The sequence below is a fragment of the Sus scrofa genome, chromosome 6 (assembly GCF_000003025.6).
Source record: "Sus scrofa isolate TJ Tabasco breed Duroc chromosome 6, Sscrofa11.1, whole genome shotgun sequence".
Classification (NCBI taxonomy): Eukaryota; Metazoa; Chordata; class Mammalia; order Artiodactyla; family Suidae; genus Sus; species Sus scrofa.
Window position 1 is genome coordinate 143687008 of NC_010448.4, and position 21978 is coordinate 143708985.

Genomic DNA, 21978 nt, shown 5'->3' on the forward strand with positions numbered 1-21978 from the left:
GTGTGGTCTATAAAAAATTATAAGAATCATCATATTTAGTCTCACAGTATGGCTTTATGATTTTCCAATCACCAATAATATTTTCTACATTCCTCGCAGTATATTTCCTTTTGTTTTATCAAGGATCAGTTCTGGTCTGTTTTATCTATAAAGCTTTATTTTGTCTTGGAACCCACAGGGAGTCTCTGATACTTTTAAACATTAATTTTATATTGACCTGTAAGACAACATAAAAGGCTTACTATTCATATTCTTGAAGCTCCAGAAGAAGTCTGGTGAAAAAAAAAAAAATCCTTTGAAGAAATAATGGTAATAAAGGTTGGAAGAAACTCACATATTAAATTCGGCTTAAAAATGTCCTTAACAGACTTAACTTCTTTGCAGAACAGATGCTGACTCACAGACATTAAAAACTTATGGTCTCCAGAGGAGACAGTTTAGGGGGTGGGGGATGTGCTTGGGTTGTGGGATGGAAATCCTGTGAAATTGGATTGTTATGATCATTATACAACCACAGATGTGATTAAAATAAAATAAAATAAAATAAAAAATGTCCTTAAAGGGTAAACTGAAAGAAGTCCACACTCAGACACATGATTATCAAACTAATGAGGACCAAAGACAAAAAAACCTTGATATCAGCCAAAGAAAATGGCATATTATCTATAGGGGAATAATAATTCAAATAACAGTGGACTTCTCATCTGAAACCATAGAAGCTATAAGATAAAGCATTTATCAAGTGCTAAAAGAAAGTAAGTGTCAACCCCAAATTCTATATCTAAAGAAAATATCCTTCAAGTTTGAAGGTGAAATAAAGACATTCTCAAATGAAAGAAAACAAAGAGAATCTGTTATTAGAAGACTTATACTGATAGAAATATTAAAGAAAGAGCTGTAGTGAGAAGAAAACTTCACATGGAAAGAATTTAGAAATGAAGGAAAAGCAACAGAATTGGTAAATGCCTCATTTAATGTATTAAAATATTTTATCTTAAGTTCTATAATACATATATAACATGATGAGTTTTAAAATGTATATAGTGTAATATATATATGACAACTACAAAAGTTGAGATAAAGTACTACATGATACGAGGTTTCAAAATTCCATTTAAAGTGATAAAAATTAATTCTAAATAAACTTAAAAGGTAATATGATTAGTACAGTCCCCAGAGAGATCACTAAAAAAAAAAAAAAAAAAAATGATCACAACATACAGCAAAAAAAAAAAAAAGAGAAAAAGAAATGCAATATTAAAAGGGATTCAAATAGTTTTTAAAAAGGCAGAAAAGGGAAAACAGAATGAAAAACAAAGAGGACACAGAATTCCCTGGTGGCTCAGCTGGTTAAAGACCATCATTGTCATGGCTGTGGCTCAGGTCACTTCTGTGGCACAGGTTCAGTCCTGGCCTGGGAATTTTCATGTGCCATAAGAATGGCAAAACAAACAAACAAACAAAACAACATGCTACTAAACAACCAATGGATCACTGAATAAATCAAAGAGGAAATTAAAAAATACCTAGAAGCAAATGACAACAAAGATATGACACTCCAAAACCTATGGGAAACAGCAAAAGCAGTTCTAAGTGGGAAGTTTATAGCAATACAAGCCTACCTCAGGAAACAAAAAGCTCAAATAAACAACCTAACTTTACATCAAAAGCAGCTAAAGAGTGAAGAACAGACAAGACCTAATGTTAGCAGAAGGAAAGAAATCGTAAAAATCAGAGCAGAAATAAATGAAACAAATGAAGAAAAGCACAGAAAAGATCAATGAAACTAAAAGCTGGTTCTTTGAAAAGATCAACAAAATTGACAAACACTTAGACTCATCAAGAAAAAAAAGAGAGAGGACTCAAATCAATGAAATTAGAAATGAAAAAGGAGAAGTTACCACAGACATGACAGAAATACAAAGGATCATTAGAGACTACTATATTCCAATAAAACAGACAACCTAGAAGAAATGGACAAATTCTTAAAAAAGTACAAGCTTTCAAGACTAATCCAAGCAAAATAGAAAAGATGAATGGACCAAACCACAAGTACTGAAATTAACCTGTGATTAAAAGCTTCCTACAAACAAAAGTCCAGGACCAGAAGGCTTCATAGGACAATTCTATCAAAGACTTGGAGAAGAAATAACACCTATCCTTCTGAAACCATTCCAAAAAATTGCAAAGGAGGGAACACTCCCAATCTCATTCTATGAGGTCACCATCACCCTAATATCAAAACCAGACAAAGATACCACAAAAAAAGAAAATTACAGGCCAATTTCACTGATGAACATAGATGCAAAAACCCTTAGCAAAACAGTAGCAAACCGAATCCAAAAATACATTAAAAGGATTATACATCATGATCAAGTTGGATTTATGCCAGGGATGCAAGGATTCTTCAATATCCCAAAATCAATCAGTGCAATACACCACATTAAAAAACTGAAGAATAAAAAGCATATAATCCTTTAAATATATGCAGAAAAAACCTCCTACAAAACTGAACACACATTTCTGATAAAAACCCTTCAGAAAGTGGGCACAGAGGGAACCTACCTCAACATAATACAGGCCATATATGACAAACCCAGAGCTAACATCATTCTCAATGGTGAAAAGCTGAAAGAATTCCCACTGAGATCAGGAACAAGACAAGGATGTCCATTCTCACCACTACTATTCAATATAGTTTTGGAAGTCCTACTCACAGCAATCAGAGAAGTAAAAGAAATAAAAGGAATCCAAATTGGAAAGGAAGTAAAACTATAACTATTTGCAAATGACATGATACTATACCTAGAGAATCCTAAAGACTCTACCATAAAATGATGAATTTGGCAAAGTCACAGGATACAAAATTAATACACAGAAATCGACTGCATTTCTATATACCAACAACCAAAGATCAGAAAATGAAATTAGAGAAACAATCCCATTTACCATTGCATCAAAAAGAATAAAATACTTAGGAATAAACCTACCTAAAGAGACAAAAGTCCTGTACTCTGAAAACTATAAGATGCTGATGAAAGAAATCAAAGATGACACAAACAGATGGAAAGACATACCATGCTCTTGGATTTGAAGAGTCAGTATTATCAAAATGACTATACTACCCAAGGCAATATACAGATTCAATGCCATCCCTATCAAATCACTGAGGACAGTTTTTACAGAACTAGAGAAAATATTTTAAAGTTTGGAAGCACAAAAGCCTCAGAATAACCAAAGCCATCCTAAGAAAGAAAAATGGAGCTGGAGGAATCAGGTTCCCTGGTGTCAGATTATATGACAAAGCTGCAGACATGAAAACTGTATGGTACTGGTACAGAAACAGAAATATAGATCAATGGGACAGGATAGAAAGCCCAGAATTAAACCGATGCACCTATGGTCAACTAATCTATGAAAAAGGAGGCAAGAATATACAATGGAGAAAAGACAGCCCCTTCAATAATAAGTGGTGCTGGGAAAACTGGACAGCCACATGGAAAAGAATGAAATTAGAACACTCCCCAACACCATACACAAAAATAAACTCAAAATGGATTAAAGACCTAGATATAAAAGCAGATACTGTAAAACTCTTCGAGGAAACTACAGGCTGAACACTCTCTGACATAAACCACAGCAACATCTTCTCTGATCCACCTCCTTGAGTAAGGACAATAAAAGCAAAAATACACAAATGGGACTTAATTAGACTTAAAAGTTTCCGCATAGCCAAGGAAACCCTAAACAAAATGAAAAGACACTCCACAGAATAAGACAAAATATCTGCAAATGAAGCCACTGACAAGGGATTAATCTCCAAAATCTATAAACACCTCCTACAGCTCAATACCAAAAAAAACCCAAACAATTCCATCAAAAAATGGGCAGAAGATCTAAGCAGACAATTCTCCAATGAAGACATGCAGATGGCCAAAAAACACATGAAAGCATGTTCAACATCACTCACTATTAGGGAAATGCAAATCAAACCCACTATGCAGTACCACCTTACGCCAGCCAGATTGGCCTTCATCAGAAAGTCTACAAACAATAAATGCTGGACAGGGTGCGGAGTAAAGGGAACCCTATTACACTGCCGGCAGGAATGTAAATTGGTGCAACCACTGTGGAAAACAGTATGGAGATTCCTCAGAAAACTAAAAATAGAATTCCCATTGCATCCAGCAATCCCACTCCTGGGCATCTATCCAGAGAAAACCACGACTCGCAAAGACACACGTACTCCAACGTTCACTGCAGCACCATATACAATAGCCAAGACATGGAAACAACCTAAATGTCCATCGACAGAGGAGTGGATCAAGAAGATGTGGTACATACACACTATGGGATATTACTCAGCCATTTAAAGGAATGAAATACCGGCATTTTTAGCAACATGAATGGACCTAGAAATTGTCATGCTAAGTCAGCCAGAAGGTGAGGCATTAAGATCAAATGCTGTCACTTACATATGGAATCTGAAAAAAGGACAGACTGAACTTCTTTGCATAACAGATAATGACTCAATCTTTGAAAGACTTATGGTTTCCCAATGAGACAGGCTGGGGAATAGGGGAATGCACTGAGAGTTTGGGATGGAAATGCTATAAAATTTGCTTGTGATGATCACTGTACAACTGTAAATGTAATAAAATTCACTTAGTATTAAAAAAAAGGAGGGGTATGTATATATATGGATGACTGGTTGCTTTGCTGTACAGCAGAAATTGGCGCATTAGAAATCAACTATACTTTAATTTAAAATTTTATTCAAAATAAAAACGCTATTTTGTATTACACCTTTACCAACCAGCAAATTTACTTACAGTAACATCTTTATTCTTCTTCTGCATTCATTTCATGATACAGAACATGAATAAACCTTAAAACATTATGCTAAGTGAAATCAACCAGGCAAAAAAAGACAAATATCATATAATTACAGAGTTCCCTCTGTGGCTCAGTAGTAGCAAACACAACTAGTATCCATGAAGACACAGGTTTGATCCCTGGCCTCACTAAGTGAGTTAAGGATCCAGCATTGCTGTGGCTGTGGTGTAGGCTGGCAGCTGTAGCTCTGGTTTAGACCCCTAGCCTGGGAATTTCCATGTGCTGTGGGTATGGCCCTAAAAAGTAAATATATGTAGTATACTTCCACTTCCATGAGGTACTGGAACAGGCAAATTCACAGGGAGAGAAAATCGAACAGAAGTTACCAGGGGATGAAGGCAGTGGGAAATAGGGAGTTAGTGTTTAATGGATATAGAGTTTCAGTTTTGGATGTTAAAAATGTTCAATTGTATGGATGATGTGATGGTTACACAACATGGTGAATGCCCTTGATGTCCCTGCACCACATGCTTAAAATGGTTGAAATAATAAATTTTATGCTTTACATCTAAAAAAAAAAATCAGCCAACTAGATCTTACTGACATTTATAGAACTCTCAATATAACAACAGCAGAATTCCCATTCCTTTCAAACATGCACAGGCAATTATCAAGATAGACAATATCCTTGGCCCTAAAGCAAATCTTAATGAATTTAAAAAACTGAAATCACATAAAGTTTGTTCTCTGGCCCCAGTGGAATTGAACTAGCAAGCAATTCCAAAAAGATGTGAACAGAATCCTCAAATACTTGGAAATTAAACTAAGAACAAGAGGAATTTTCAAGAGGAATAAGAACATTTTTTAATTGAAGGAAACTGAGAATATAACCTATAAAAAATGTATAGGATGCAGCTAAAGCAATTTTTTAGAGGGACATATATAGTTTTAACTATTAATAATATAAAACAATAAAGGTCTCAAAATCAATAGTTTACTTTTTCACCTAAATAAACCAGGAAAACCTTTAGCAAGCAGAAGAAAATAATAGTTAAAAAGAGCAGAAGCCCGTGAAATTAAAATTAGGGGAAAAAACAATGAACATTAATGAAACCCAACCTGGTTATGATGGTTAATTTTATGTGTCAACTTGACTGGGCCATGGTGCACAAATATTTGGTCAAACATTATTCTGGATGTTTTTGGGAGGGTGTTTTGGGATGAGATTTAATTTAGATTGATGAACTTGGAGTAAAGCAGATTGCCCTCCACAGTGTGGTTGGTCCTCATCTAATTTATTGAAGGACTGAAAAGAACTGAATTCCCCCAAGACAAAATTCTTCAGGAAGTTGCCTTTAGACTTGAGACATCACCTTTTCCAGAAGACTGCCAGTGATCTCAAACTGCAACTCTTTCCTGAGTTAACTGCCATATGCAAACCATAAACATGAATCTTTGAATCACATCATCTCTGGTTTAGTTAAGACCTAAATGCTAATCAGTTCAACCACCTCTGATCTCCAAGAAAATTTTACATAGCATCTCTCCTGCTGGGTAATCAAACTTCTACTACTTAAGTACAAGTTTTGTATAAGGGAAACAACTTACATTTTAGACACAGGCAGCCCTGCTTTTGATTCATGGTTTTGCCAATAAATACCCATGTATACATGGTCATATCATTTTACTTCTTTAGTCTCAAATTCTTCATATTTGAAAGGAAGATATTTTATGGAGAGCTTATAAAAATAAGAAAGGATTATACATAAGTCACTAGCACACTGTAGGCACACAATAAATATGTAGTTCACATTGGTGGTATAGACTAAGGCAAGATGTGTTTTAAAACCTTTTCTTTACTGCATTTAACAATATGTATCTTAAACGTATGTTTTGTCTTTTTTCTCTGACACGCGGACATCTAGAACAATTCTTAATACATAAAAAGTACCTAATAATTTTGTTATTATCTGAATAAAAAGTAGCTAATGTTAGCTGTTCTCTACTTTTTGTCTCATTAGACCTTTAAAATGTAAAAATTATTAAGAGCTTTTGATTGTTTTTGGTCATATCTATCTATATTTACTATATTAGAGATAAAAAGCAAATATTAATTTGATTAAAATAAAAAATAAAACCACTACTTGTTAACATAAATAAAAACTTTCCAAAACAAAATGAAACAAAAAGTAAGTGAGAATAATGCTGTTATTTTATAGTTTTGCAAACCTCCTTAATGTTTGGCTTAATAGAAATAACTAGATTTTCATGTCGGCTTTAACATCCAATCAATAAAACATGTATTTTTAGCTGAAAATCCAGCTTCACAAGGATCTGAGTTGGAAAGAGTATTATTTCAATTATTCAATAATTATTTCAATTATTTTTCAGATAATTATAAATATTCTTATTTGACAATATGCTAAAATGCAATGAGTAGTAGCTTTTACAGTTATTTTCAATGTGGAATTTGGAATCATGTCAATGAATTCTGATGCCTTAAATTCCATTAATCTATATGTAATCCGCGTGAATCCTTTACTCACACATGATTTTATAATATCATACATGAAACATCTGAAAAATACCAGTTCAATGATTTATGTGGCTCTTCCATTGGTGAATGCATTTCATTAGTCAATATCATTAATGGATCACATTTGTTACCACCATCACTGAGTTCAGTAGTGAAGTTTTTTAAATACTGTGAAGTTGTCAAGCTCACACTGGTGAATATAAGTTTGCCAAAATTCTAATTTTTGCTAGAAAGCTCAAATGTCATTAGCAATGAACACTGGCAGCTACTTTTCTTAAAATTACAAGCCCACATTGTCCATTTTGATAAAATGCTTGCTAAATACCAAAATCTAAATAAACGTGGTTGGTCTGTCTGTTGTTCCATGAAGAAAAGCAGTTAGCTAGTTATTCAATCACATAAGGGCTTTTCCTTGAGGCAGCCACTGTACTTCAGTATGCAGAATTGTTCTGTGTATATTTCCTATTTTGGCATGCAGTGTATCAAAAAGCAAGTATTCAAAGGTCAACGGTTAATAAACTTAATAATATTTTACCAGAGATGGGTCCTGACTTAAGATGGTTCAATTTACGACTTTTCAACTTGACAATGATGTGAAAGCAATATGTGCTCAGTAGAAACTGTACTTTGAATTTTAAATTTTGATCTTTTTCACGGCTAATGATACTAGGTAGTAGCAGTGAACCTCAGCTCCCAGTCAGCCACCTGATCATGGGGTAAACAACCAAAACCCATAACCGTTCTGTAGCCACACAACCATTCTCTTTTTCACTTTCAGTATAGTAGTTAAGAAATTACATGAACTATTCAACACCTCATTATAAAATAGACTTTGTATTAGATGATTTTGCTAACTACAGGTTAATTTCTGAGTACATTAAAGGTAGGCTAGGCTAAGTTATGATGTTAGGTAGGTTATGATATTTTCCTTATGATGTGCTTATCATGATGGGTTTATCAGAAGGTAACTCTATTGTAATTTGAGGGAGATCTGTACTTGATTAATGATATTCTTAGGTAAAGTTGACATTAAAACAAACACACACAAAAAAATGTGCATGATGGTGAAAGATACTAGGAAAACTTGACACTGCTGTAAGAGCAAGATTACCTTTCATAAGCTCTCTAACCTAGTTATGTCTAAGAGATCATTATTTTGAAATCCTAAAACTTGCCTTTTGTATTTTTTAAAAATATTATCATTCATTCTAGAATTTCAAAATAAATTATTTTCAGGTGATAGTAAGTTTAGTAAGATTATTAAAGGTATAATTGGAAATAGCCACTGATAGTAAAGTAATGCCACTGAGAACAGAGTTAATCTGTGAAAAAGTATACACGTATACCCTGTATCTACTATCTTAGAAAATTCAAAATACGTAAGTACACATCCTAATAGCTATCAAAGGAAGGATGTCATCACACTTCAGGTGGCCTCTGGCAAATTCCTCTGTATACTCATAAGAGAATAAGAGTGAAAAAGGCAAATGTTGTTTTAGCATTATTATGAAAATAGTTTTAACTGCACTTAAATCCTTAAAGGGTATCTCATGCACTTCCAGAAGCTCCCTGATCAAACTTTGAGAACTTCTGGCTAATATCTTTTCTGGAGAATTCTGTAGGTTATAAAATGCAGCATTATGATGTGCTAAAATAGGTTTCCTGGTCCTAGTTTTTCCCTTTTTTCATGGTTAGAAATCCAGGGCTCTTCAAAACCACATTGAAACTGAAAGATCCTTTTTGGTCCACCAAAAAGAACGCTGCATGGCAACCTTCACTCAATGCAAAAACCAACCGAGGTGAAGTCACCAGAGGCCAAGAAAGGCCAGGAGTAAAACACCACACAGCCTTCAACCACGGTAGTTTTCAAATCGTTTGATCAGGCCACCTCTTAGGGCTCCTTCATCTATCATTTTATGCCTCTCAGTGTTCCTTTTTTTTGAGATTTTGTTTTTGTGTTATGTTTTTGTGCATTATGTCCTCAATTTTCTTGTCACACAGTGAAGGAAGTGTTCCATCTGATATAAAGCCACATGTCAGCACCCGTTCCCTGGGTTGATTTGTTCATTATTTCCATTTCTCTTTTCTGATACTGCAGGGTCTTTTTCTGTCAACAGTAACAACAACACATCTGTACTCTCTGGGTTGGCATTCTTTTTTATGGATGTCAAATCCAGGGTCTGATGAGTGCCCTTGAGGCTCAGTCTATCACTTAAGGAGTGCTTCTCTTTGGATGTTCAATTTTTTGTTTAACTGAACTGCAGATAAGCTTTCCTGAAGTATAAAATTTGACTTTGTCTTTGTGGGTGGATAATCTGGTTGAAAAGGGGAGGAAACTTTTCAGCACATTAGGTAACAATTATGTTTCTGTTATAAAAAAGGATATCTTGCTTTAGGTTAAACACTCAAACATCAATGTAATCCACTGCAAGAAAATAAAGCCCCTTCAATAAGTGATGCTGGGAAAACTGGACAGCCATATGGAAAAGAATGAAATTAGAACACTCCCCAACACCATACACAAAAATAAACTCAAAATGGATTAAAGACCTAGATATAAGAGCAGATACTGTAAAACTCTTTGAGGAAACCACAGGCCCAACACTCTCTGACATAAACCACAGCAATATCTTCTCCCATCCACCTCCTCGAGTAAGGACAATAAAAGCAAAAATACACAAATGGGACTTAATTAGACTTAAAAGTTTCTGCATAGCCAAGGAAACCCTAAACAAAATGAAAAGGCACTCCACAGAATAAGACAAAATATCTGCAAATGAAGCCACTGACATGGGATTAATCTCCAAAATCTATAAACACCTCCTACAGCTCAATACCAAAAACAAACAAACAAACAAACAAAAAAACAACCCAATAAAAAATGGGCAGAAGATCTAAGCAGACAATTCTCCAATGAAGACATGCAGATGGCCAAAAAAACACATGAAAACATGTTCAACATCACTCACTATTAGGGAAATGCAAATCAAACCCACTATGCAGTACCACCTTACGCCAGCCAGATTGGCCTTCATCAGAAAGTCTACAAACAATAAATGCTGGACAGGGTGCGGAGTAAAGGGAACCCTATTACACTGCCGGCAGGAATGTAAATTGGTGCAACCACTGTGGAAAACAGTATGGAGATTCCTCAGAAAACTAAAAATAGAATTCCCATTGCATCCAGCAATCCCACTCCTGGGCATCTATCCAGAGAAAACCATGACTCGCAAAGACACATGTACTCCAACGTTCATTGCAGCACTATATACAATAGCCAAGACATGGAAACAACCTAAATGTCCATCGACAGAGGAGTGGATCAAGAAGATGTGGTACATACACACTATGGGATATTACTCAGCCATTAAAAAGAACGAAATACCGGCATTTTTAGCAACATGGATGGACCTAGAAATTATCATGCTAAGTGAAGTCAGCCAGAAGGTGAGACATTAAGATCAAATGCTATCACTTACATATGGAATCTGAAAAAAGGACACAAAACGGAGTTCCTGTCGTGGCTCAGTGGTTAACGAATCCGACTAGGAACCATGAGGTTGCAGGTTTGATCCCTGGCCTCACTCAGTGGGTTAAAGATTCGGCATTGCCATGAGCTGTGGTGTAAGTTGGAGAGTCAGCTCGGATCCCGTGTTGCTGTGGCTCTGGCATTGGCCGGTAGCTATGGCTCCAATTCGACCCCTAGCCTGGGAACCTCCATATGCTGCGAGAGTGGCCCAGGAAATGGCAAAAAGACAAAAAAATAAATAAAAATAATAATAAAAAAAATTTAAAAATGACACAATGAACTTCTTTGCAGAACAGATTATGACTCAATCTTTGAAAAACTTATGGTTTCCCAATGAGACAGTTTGGGAGGGTGGGAGTGATGTATTGGGGGTTTGGTTTGGAAATGCTGTAAAATTTGGTTGTAATGATCGTTGTACAACTATAAATGTAATCGAGTAATAAAAAATCCTATAACAATAAAAAAAGAAAAAAAGAAAAGAAAATTTGAGTAAATTCTCAAAAAAAAAAATGTAATCCACTGCAATCCAATTTAATTTAGCAACCATAATTGAGACTCTACCTGGGATAGGTACCATGTATAAATGGAATCAGATTCATAGATAATAAGCAAATGATTAAAAGTTGGAGACACATGTAATAGAAAGATTGGCATGCTTAACCTAGCTAGGGTAGGTGACAGGCTTTTGTGGCACATTAGTAGGCATAATACATCTAGGTATTTTTTAATGGTGCCAGTTTTGTGGCAGATTATGTTGCATCAAAAAGATGACTGTTTACAATTAAGCAGATAGTTTTAAACTCAAATGGCCTGAGTAAATAGCTTTAAGCTTCAGGCTTCAGTACCTATAGTATTTTAACCTTGGTCACTATAACATACGGTATGTTGCTCAGGTAAGTGTCATTTTCATACAGAGAAGGATGCAGGTACAGATCTTAGCACATGCCAGCTGTAGGGATCTTAGGTACTGGTCTGTTAGTGTGGAGCTTGAACTACGTAGTAGTGATGCTTAGCTTAATATTGTGGGCAAAGCCAGCATAAAATTGAAATCACAAAATGAGGATGAGAAAACATACATGAGGAAATATCAGAAATACCAAGCTTGAGGGACATTCTACTCTTCAAAAATGTCAAAGTTATCAAAGATAAAAGAAGGCTGAGTATATTTGCCAGATTAAAGGACACTAGAGATATTACAACTTAATACAGTGCTTGATCTTGGAATGGATCTTCTACTGGTATAAATATTTCTTCATAGGGTAATAAAGTGGAGTTCCTGTTGCGGTGCAATGGAAATGAGTCTGACTAGTATCCATGAGGATGCAGGTTCAATCCCTGTGCTCAATCAGTGGGTCAGGGGTCTGGTGTTGCTGTGAGCTGCAGTGTAGGTTGCAGATGTGGCTCAAATCCTGTGTTGTACTGGCTCTGGTGTAGGCTGGCAGCTGTAGCTCTGATTTGACCCCTTGCCTGGTAACTTCCACATGTCAGGGGTGTGGCCCTAAAAAGCAAAGAAAAAGAAAAGGATAATATTTCTATAACTGCAAAAATTTCAGTTTGGACCATATATTAGATAATAGTATCAGATGCTAAATTTCTTAAATTTTCTAATTTTACTATAGATAATGTAATAAGAAAATACATTACCTATGCTACAGTTTGTATGAGTGAAAGGTCATGGTTTTTACGTATTTTTTCAAAATGGTTCCCCAAACAAAATAATGCATATATTATACAGGTCTGGGGGTGGGGAGGGAAGGACGAGGGGGAGAGGGAGGTGGGGAACAAATGAGGAAAAAATATTATCAATGAAGGCAACTAGATGAAGGATATGTGTGTGTGCATGTTTTTTGTAATATTCTTATGTATTTTCTAGGGTTGAGTTTTTAAGAAATAAATAGCATAACTAAAAATCAGTTTTCCTTCTTAGCCCCACTCCAACCCCACCCAAAAAGAGCTTACTTGCCAGGGAGAATTGTGAAAAAATAATTGCTCCCTTTACTCTGTTTCTCAATCAGATATCTGACCACAAGAACTGGATCAAAAAGTCTACAAGCAGCTGTGATATGCCCTTGGAAGAGAACACTTTTGAGTTTCTAGCTTTAAATCTTTAGCGCTAAAAATTGGTAGGTAGAGCTGTAACAACTTCACCAAGTTTAAGAATCACTCATCAGGAGTTCCCACTGTGGCTCAGCAGTTAGCAAACCTGACTAGCATCCATTGAGGATGTGGGTTCAATCCCTGGCCTCGCTCAGTGGGTTAAGAAACCGGCGTTGCTGTGAGTTGTGGTGTAGGTCGCAGATGCGGCTCAGATCCTGAGTTGCTATGGCTTTGGAGTAGGCCAGTGGCTACAGTTCCAATTGACCCCTAGCCTGGGAACCTCCATATGTCTCGGGTGCAGCCTTAAAAGACAAAAAGACAAAAAAAAAAAAAACAAAGCAGTCATCAGTCTATGGCAATAACTTGGAATGGATTTTGCACAATTCCCTAATTCTGAACTGGCACATCCTCAAAAGAGTGAAGGATTTTGTTCATGAACAAATAAAAAAAATTAATGGGGTCCCTAATTTGAAAGCAGATGTTTTATTTGGTTAATGTGGTAAAATAAATCAAAGAAATTATGGCAAATCCAAAGGACTGTTTGGTGTTTAAGTGAACTTTGTTTCTAAGAATCATATTTGCCTAGAAAATAAAAGCAGAACAGGCAAATTTAAAAATCTTCTTCAGGCTTTTAATTAGAATCAGAGAAAAGGAACGTAAACGAGTAAATGAAGGGAAACAAATGAAGACAAACTAATAAACTAGAAGAAGAAATACATTTCTTGAAGAGAAATGATAAAGATCTTGGAGAACAGATTACCCATAGATGAAAAAGATGATGAGATCTTAAAGATTAAAAAATATATGAGTTTGATGGTGTCTTGCCTTATATTTAAGTCTTTAAGCTATTTTGACTTTATTTTCATGCATGGTGTGAGGGTATGTTCTAGTTTCATTGATTTGCATGCAGCTGTCCATGTTTCCCAGCAATACTTGCTGAAAAGACCTTTTTCCCATTTTATGTTCTTACCTCCTTTGTCAAAGATTAGTTGACCATAGGTCTCTGGGTTTATTTCTGGATTCTCTATTCTGTCCTATTGATCTGTCTGTCTGTTTTGGTACCAGTACCACACTGTCTTGATGACTGTGGCTTTGTAAGATTGCCTGAAGTCTCAGAGAATTATGACTCCTGATTGGTTTTTGTTCTTCAGAATCGCTTTGGCAATTCTGGCTCTTTTGTGGTTCCATATAAATTTTTGGATTGTTTGTTGTAGTTCTGTGAAAAATGTCATGGGTAATTTGATAGGGATTGCATTGAATCTATAGATTGCTTTGGGTAGGTAGTATGGCCATTTTTCCAATATTAATTTTTCCAACCCAGGAACATGGAATATCTTTCCATTTCTTTACATCTTCTATAATTTCCTTGATTAATGTTTTATAGTTCTCAGCATATAAGTCCTTTACCTCCTTGGTCAGGTGTATTCCCAGGTATTTGATTTTTTGGGGTGCAATTTTAAAAGGTATTGTATTTTTGCTTTCTTTTTTAATATTTCATTGTTAGTATACAGAAATGTAACTGATTTCAGAATATTAATCTTATATCCTGCTACTTTGCTGAATTTGTTGATCAGTTGAAGTAGTTTTTGGGTTGCGTCCTTAGGGTTTTCTACATATGGTATCATGTCATCTGCATACAGTGACAGTTTTATCTATTGTCTTCATACATGGATGCCTTTTATTTCTTTTGTTTGTCTGATTGCTGTGGCTGGGACTTCCAGTACTATGTTGAATAACAGTGGTGAGAGTGGGCATCCTTGTCTTGTTCCAGATTTTAGTGAGAAGGCTTTCAGCTTTTCTCCATTGAGTATTATATTTGCTGTGAGTTTGTTGTAAATGGCTTTGATTATGTTAAGGTATGTTCCCTCTATACCCACTTTGGTAAGAGTTTTGATCATGAATGGATGTTGGACTTTGTCAAATGCTTTTTCTGCATCTATTGAGATGGTCATGTGGTTTCTGACTTTTCTTTTGTTTATGTGGTGTATGATGTTGATTGATTTGCATATGTTGAACCATCCTTGTGCACCTGGGATGAATCCCACCTGGTCATGGTGTACGATCTTTTTTATATATGTTGTTGGATTCAGTTGGCTAAAATTTTGTTGATAATTTTTGTGTTTGTATTCATCAAAGATATTGGCCTATAGTTGTCTTTTTTGGTGGTATCTTTGTCTGGTATTGGAATTAGGGTGATGGTGGTGTCATAGAATGTCTTTGGGAGTGTTCCTTCTTCTTCAACCTTTTGAAAATGTTTAAGGAGGATGGGTGTAAGTTCCTCTTTGTATGTTTGGTAGGATTCACAGTAGATAAAAAAAAATTGTATTGGGGAAATAACAATAAAAAAATAAATAAATAGGTGAAAAGGATAGTAACCCAGATCTAGTTATTCCTGAAGAGGGTGTTAGGAAAAAAAGAGATGTTTTTATTAACAGGAAAGGGGAATAGAGCCCAAAGTAAACAACAAAAGAAAAATGGCAAAGTCATACCTAGCAGACAGGTTGCCTAGAAAGAATCAGGTTACAGGAAGCTATTGAGAAGTAATCTTTTAAAGCCAGAGTTGGAGGTTTCACAGTGAGTAGATAAAAATACTACCTACCCTTCCCCTCTGCTACAGCTAAGCTAGAATGTTACGACTTGTATAGATTTGAGATGACAAGATCGGAAAATGTTATAAGAACATAGACTTTAAGAAATGCTTGATGAGCTTCAAGGTGACACCCATTGTGAGTGGTATGTAGACACTGAGCACATCCTGAGAAACTTAGGCTCCTAACATTTGGAATGTGACTCTGAGGGTAGACTCAGCTAAAATAAGACAACTTATAGAAGAGATAAGAAAGACAGTAAGTTGAATTCAGGCCTGGACAAAATATTGGTCCAATGAATGAAATTATCCAGTTGAGACGGCTAACACTGAAAAGATTTATCTCTCACTGGTTGCTTCGGTATTGCTAATAACTCATTGAGTTCATTTATCTCACTATGGGATGAACCAGAAGACAAAATCAAGAGAAATGTATTGAAAATCAAACATCTGGTAGACGGAGAAGGGAAGGTGAAATGAAAGTTTTTGGTTCCAGGTAAAAGTGTTCATACAATGTGTATGAGAAAAATGTAAAGACAAATCTAAGAAGACAGTTAAGCTACTACAAACACAATCAAGCTTTCATAAAAGATAGGCAAGGGTACAGGAGAAACACCTGAAGCAAATTTCATTATTGCAGAAACAGAGTTAGAAAGAAAGACTTAAAACATTCCAAAAATAAGAAAGAAGTGACTTGATGAGTACAAAGAAGAGATCATGGGCATCACTAGGTACATGGGGAAACAGCTTTCAAAAACATCAATAGTAGATTTTCTTCTGGAATCCACTGAGGATGATTATTCAGATGAAACAAATGTGAAGACTAGGGTATCTTCGCAAAGACACAGGTTTTTCAGTTGTAGTAGCAATTTCATAACAAAACTGTCAACTGTTATCACAGCACAAAACCGAAAATGTCTGCTCAAAGTTAACAAGGAAGACATCAGTAAACAGTGCCTATAATCACTTCAGTACTGGTGCCAGAAATATGGGAGTCCAAGGTTAAAGGGAAATTGAGAAGCTCTGAATACACTAGGTGAGAAAGAAAGACACCTTAAAATAAGGTCTGGTGATTGAGACTGACCATTGCAATTACCAGGCTGTGCCAAGTGAAATAAGTCAGGCAGAGAAAGACAAATACTGTATTTTTCACTTACACGTGGAATCTAAAAAATAAAACAAACAAACATAAAAAAACAGAAACAAACTCACAGATACATAGAACAAATTAGTGGTAGCAGAAAGGAGAGGAGTAGAGGGAGGGGGGAAATAGGGGAAGGGGATTAAGAGGTACAAATTACACAGTATAAAATAAATAAGATGCAAGGATATAATGTATGGCACAGGAAATATAGTAAATTTTATCATAGCTTTTTATGAAGTATAATCTATAAAAATATTGAGTTACTATGTTGTATACTTGAGACTAATAAATCTGTAAGTCAATTACACTTCAATTAAAAAAAAACCTGTTCTAAAGAATGCAGGAATGTCTCAGATAGCATTTTCTGCCAGTGGAGGATATAATACACATGCTTTTTTCTACTTGTGGTAATTCACATTATCCTGTAATTACTCTCCTGGTGGGAGATTTCTCCCAATTGAAACACTGTTCATAGTTTGTGCTATCAGGACAACTAGCCTAAACTTCCGGTCATCCTGAAGTAGCCAAACCTACATCTGTGGTTTTCTTTTTTAACTTCAGATAGTTTCAACTCTTTGTTTTAGACTGATTCTAAGAATATTATTTTGACTCTAGACGTGGGAATAGTTTTTGTTTGTTTGTTTGTTTTAACTTGCCTGAAAGATTGAGATAGCTGTAATAAAATTTTACATCAGAGATTTCTGCTTCTGGACATAACTGAACATCTACTGGACTAGCCCTCCCACCATGAGTAACTATGAAACTTGACAAAATAAGTGAAACAACAGTTATCAGATATTAAGAAAGAATTATCATAGAACTGTGATCCAAGAATAAGGAAAATCCATGAAGTAAGTCCCACAGCCATCCTGCTTTCTGTCTGCAGGCACTGGCTGTACTCCTACTTTGAAGACAGAGGCAACCAAAGCATGATATTCTCACTAAGCTAATGGGGCAGAGAACAGAGTTTGGCAATACTGAGGCAGATAAAATGAATGGGATACGATACTGGAGAGAAAAGTGCTAGGCAAAATAGGAGAACCACAAACCTATAGTGGTATTCTAATGTCTTTGGCAAATAATAAATTGAACATAAACTGGGAAAATACCCTTGAGGCCTGGTAGAGAACAACTACTGACGAAATTCTAGCTGAATGGATATTCTTGAGATCATAGTGCAGAAAAAAGGAGTTATAAACACACAGAATAGGGATCTCAGCGAACACTTTGAAAATGCAAATGATACTACAGAAAAGCAATACGGCTACTTTAGTCCTAGGACCAAGGTTACTTGTGACCTACCCTAGAAAAGCTTGTAAATATGCTTCAGAAGGATTAGGCTAATCCAGTAAATTAACTGCCTGCCTGGACAAAACTCAACACTCTTTAAAGAACAATAACATAATCAAAATTCCTTATACCGTATTGTCAACTATATGCAGCAAACAATAAAAAATTACTACTCATGCAGAGAAGCAGGGATATGTTATATATAACTAAGAAAAAACTAGCATTTGATGGAAACAGACACAGATCTAACAGAAAAGTTGGAATTAGAAGATAACTTTAAGAGAGCTACTCTAAATATTTGAAGTAATTAAAAGGACAGATAAAATAAAAGGTAAGGAATTAAAAAAACAACAGTATGAAAAATGAAAAATCTAGAACTGAAAAACACAATATTTGAAATAATAATACATTATTTTTGTAGCTGGTTGAGAGATACAAAAAGGAAGGTAAATTTAAAGAAAATAAAATATAAATGATCTAAAATGAAGCACAGAGAGAAAAAAACTGAGAAAAAGTTGCCAGAGGATTGTCAAACAGGTTAACATACATGGACTTGGAGAAGAGAAAGATTTCTCTTCTAGAGAGCTCTGGAGATTGACCCAGAACTGACAGAAGAGACAGATTACTATATGAACTATGAAGAGATTTAGATTGCAACACAAAATATTTGAAGAAATAATGGCCAATAAAACTTACATTTCAATGAAAAATATCAAACCAAAGATATAAGCAACTCACCGAATCCCAAACAGGATAAATAGAGAGAACACCACATCTTCATAAATCAGAGTAAATTTGCTGAAAGCCAAATATAAAAAGACAATTTTAGAAGTATTTATTTAAAAATGATATATGATATATTGAGTTTCCATTGTGGTGCAGCAGAAATGAATCCGACTAGGAACAATGAGGCAAAAAAAAAAAAAAAAAAAAGATATATGATATATATGGGAAAAAAAAAAAGATAAGATTGACAGCTAAACTCCAGTTAGAAATAAAGGCAGAGAAACATGGAATGCTGCCTTTAAGTTGCCAAAAGAAACGAACAAACAAACAAAAAAAGACAACTGCCAACCAAGAATAAAACGTCCTACAAAAATATCCTTTGAGGAGTTCCCGTCGTGGCGCAGTGGTTAACGAATCCGACTAGGAACCATGAGGTTGCAGGTTCGATCCCTGCCCTTGCTCAGTGGGTTAACGATCCAGCGTTGTCGTGAGCTGTGGTGTAGGTTGCAGACGCTGCTCGCATCCCGCGTTGCTGTGGCTCTGGCGTAGGCCGGTGGCTACAGCTCCGATTGGACCCCTAGCCTGGGAACCTCCATATGCCGCGAGAGCAGCCCAAGAAATAGCAACAACAACAACAACAACAAAAAAGACAAAAAAAAAAAACCTTTGAAATAAAGGCAAAATAAAGAATGTTTAAGAAAAAAATTTGGTAGGATTTGTCTCCAACAGATTTGTATTACAAAAAAATATTAAAGGAAATTATAATTCTTTAGTCAGAAAGAGAATGACATGAGGAAAGTTGAATACACACTTTTTAAAAAAAATTAGAGAATGATAAATATATGGATGAATATGAAATATATTCTATATTTTATATTTGATTTATTTAAAAGGTAGTGAACATATTTCAAATGCTCAAGTGGCTACTATATGGATGGCACCATTTTAGAAAATACTGTTGCTCATCACATTAAAAAAATGAAATAAAACATAGCTGTTTTAAAAACACTAGTACAATGAGGGACTTAAAATATATAGAATAAATGATTTGACAATACAAAGATGGGAGGAAAGTAAATAAAGGTATGCTATTGCAATGTCTCATATAATATATAAGGAAATATATTAATTTATGGTGGCTGTGATAAATTAAGAATATATGCAAAATCCATAAACAATCAGTAAAAATAATAAAAAAATTAAAGAGATATGACTTCCCATCGTGGCTCAGTGGTTAACAAACCCACCTAGGATCCATGAGGACATAGGTTCAATCCCTGGCTTTGCTTAGTGGGTTAAGGATTCGGCATTGCCATGAACTGTGGTGTGGGTCACAGATATGGCTTGGATCCCACATTGCTATGGCTGTGGCTGTAGCTTAGAATGGCAGCTATAATTCTGATTCGACCCCTAGCCTGGGAACTTCCATATGCCATGGGTGCAGCCCTAAAGACAAAAGACTAAATAAATAAATGAATAGATAGATAAAAATAAATAAGCCAAGAGATGAGATAAAACTGAATACATAAAAAAATAAAATAATTAGATTGTCCTACTTTAGGTTGCCATTATAGACTACCACAGACTGGGTAGCTTAAACAACAGAAAATTACTTCTCATAGTTCTAGGGGCTAGGATATCCAAGGACACAGTGCTGGCAGATTCACTGGCTTTCTTCCTTCTTTCCAAAAGGCTGTCTTATCACATATCCTCACATGGTATGGGTAGAGAAAGAGAAAAAAAAAATACCTCTTTTGTCTCTTCTTATACATGAGCACTAATCTCATCATAAGAGCTCCACCTTCAGGACATAATTACCTCCCAAAGGCCTCGTCTTCAAATACTATCACACTGGGGGTTAGGGTTTCAACATATGAATGGGGGGGAGTCATAAATATTCAGTCTAGAGCAAAAATGAAGGCAGGAAAGGAAGAATAAAGGAACAAAACCAGCTTAGTTACTGATAAAACAAATAGTAAACTGTGATATTAAACCCAACTATATGAATAGTTATAGTAAATGTAAATGAACTAAACACCTAAATTAAAAGGCAGAGATTGCCAATCTAGAATAAAAAAGTAATACCTAACTAAATACTGCTTTTGAGATACACTTGAAATATAAGCATACTTTAAGTACACTTAAAATATATGCTTTAAGTAAATATAATAATAACTGTAAACGTATAATAAAAATAAATACCATGAGGAATTCCTATTGTGGCTCACTGGGTCAAGGACACATTGCTGTCTTCTGTGAGGATGCAGGTTCAATTCCTGGCCGCACTTAGTGGGTTAAGGATCCAGCATTGTGGAAATCTATGGCATAGGTTACAGATGCAGCTCAGATCCAGTGTTTGTGGTTGTGGCATAGTCTGTAGCTCCAATTCAACCCCTGGCCTGGGAACTTCCACATGCCATAGGTCCAAGTGTAAAAAAAAATTTTTTTAATAGTAAATAAAAAATACCAGGACAAAATTAGGATAAAAGCACTAAAGGAGATCTATTATTACTGGAAGAAAATAGACTCTAAGATAAGGAATGTTACCAAATCTTAAGGAGGATAATTCCTAATAATAAAAGAGTTAATTTATCAAGAAGACAAAAATATTAAATGATTACACCATAATAGAAGGGCAAAATACAGGCAGCATATACTGACAAAAGTATTGAGTGAAAATGACAAATTCAAAGTTGTAGTTGAACATTTTATCACTGCTCTCTCAATAGAGAAGGGACAGAAAAAAGTGAAAAATCATTTAAATTAAAAAAATCAACAATTGAGAATTTTTTTTCTTAATGGTTCTTCTTAAATTTAAATATTTATTTATTTTTTTAGGAGTTCTCATTGTGACCTGACATTGTCTTTGTGATGATGTGGGTTCAATCTCTGGCCTTGCTCAGTGGGATCCAGCATTGCCACAAGCTGTGGCACAGGTCACAGATGTGGCTCAGATCTGTTATTACCATGGCTGTGGCACAGGCATGCAGCTGCTGTTCTGACACAATGACTAGCCTTGGAACCTCCATGTGCCATAAGTGTGGCCCTTAAAAATATATATTATTATTATTTTGTCTTTTTGCCTTTTCTAGGGCCGCTCCTGTGGCATATGGAGGTTCCCAGGCTAGGGGTCTAATCGGAGCTGTTGCCTCCAGCCTACGCCAGAGCCACAGCAACGCATGATCCGAGCCGTATCTGAGAGCTACACCACAGCTCATGGCAATGCCGGATCC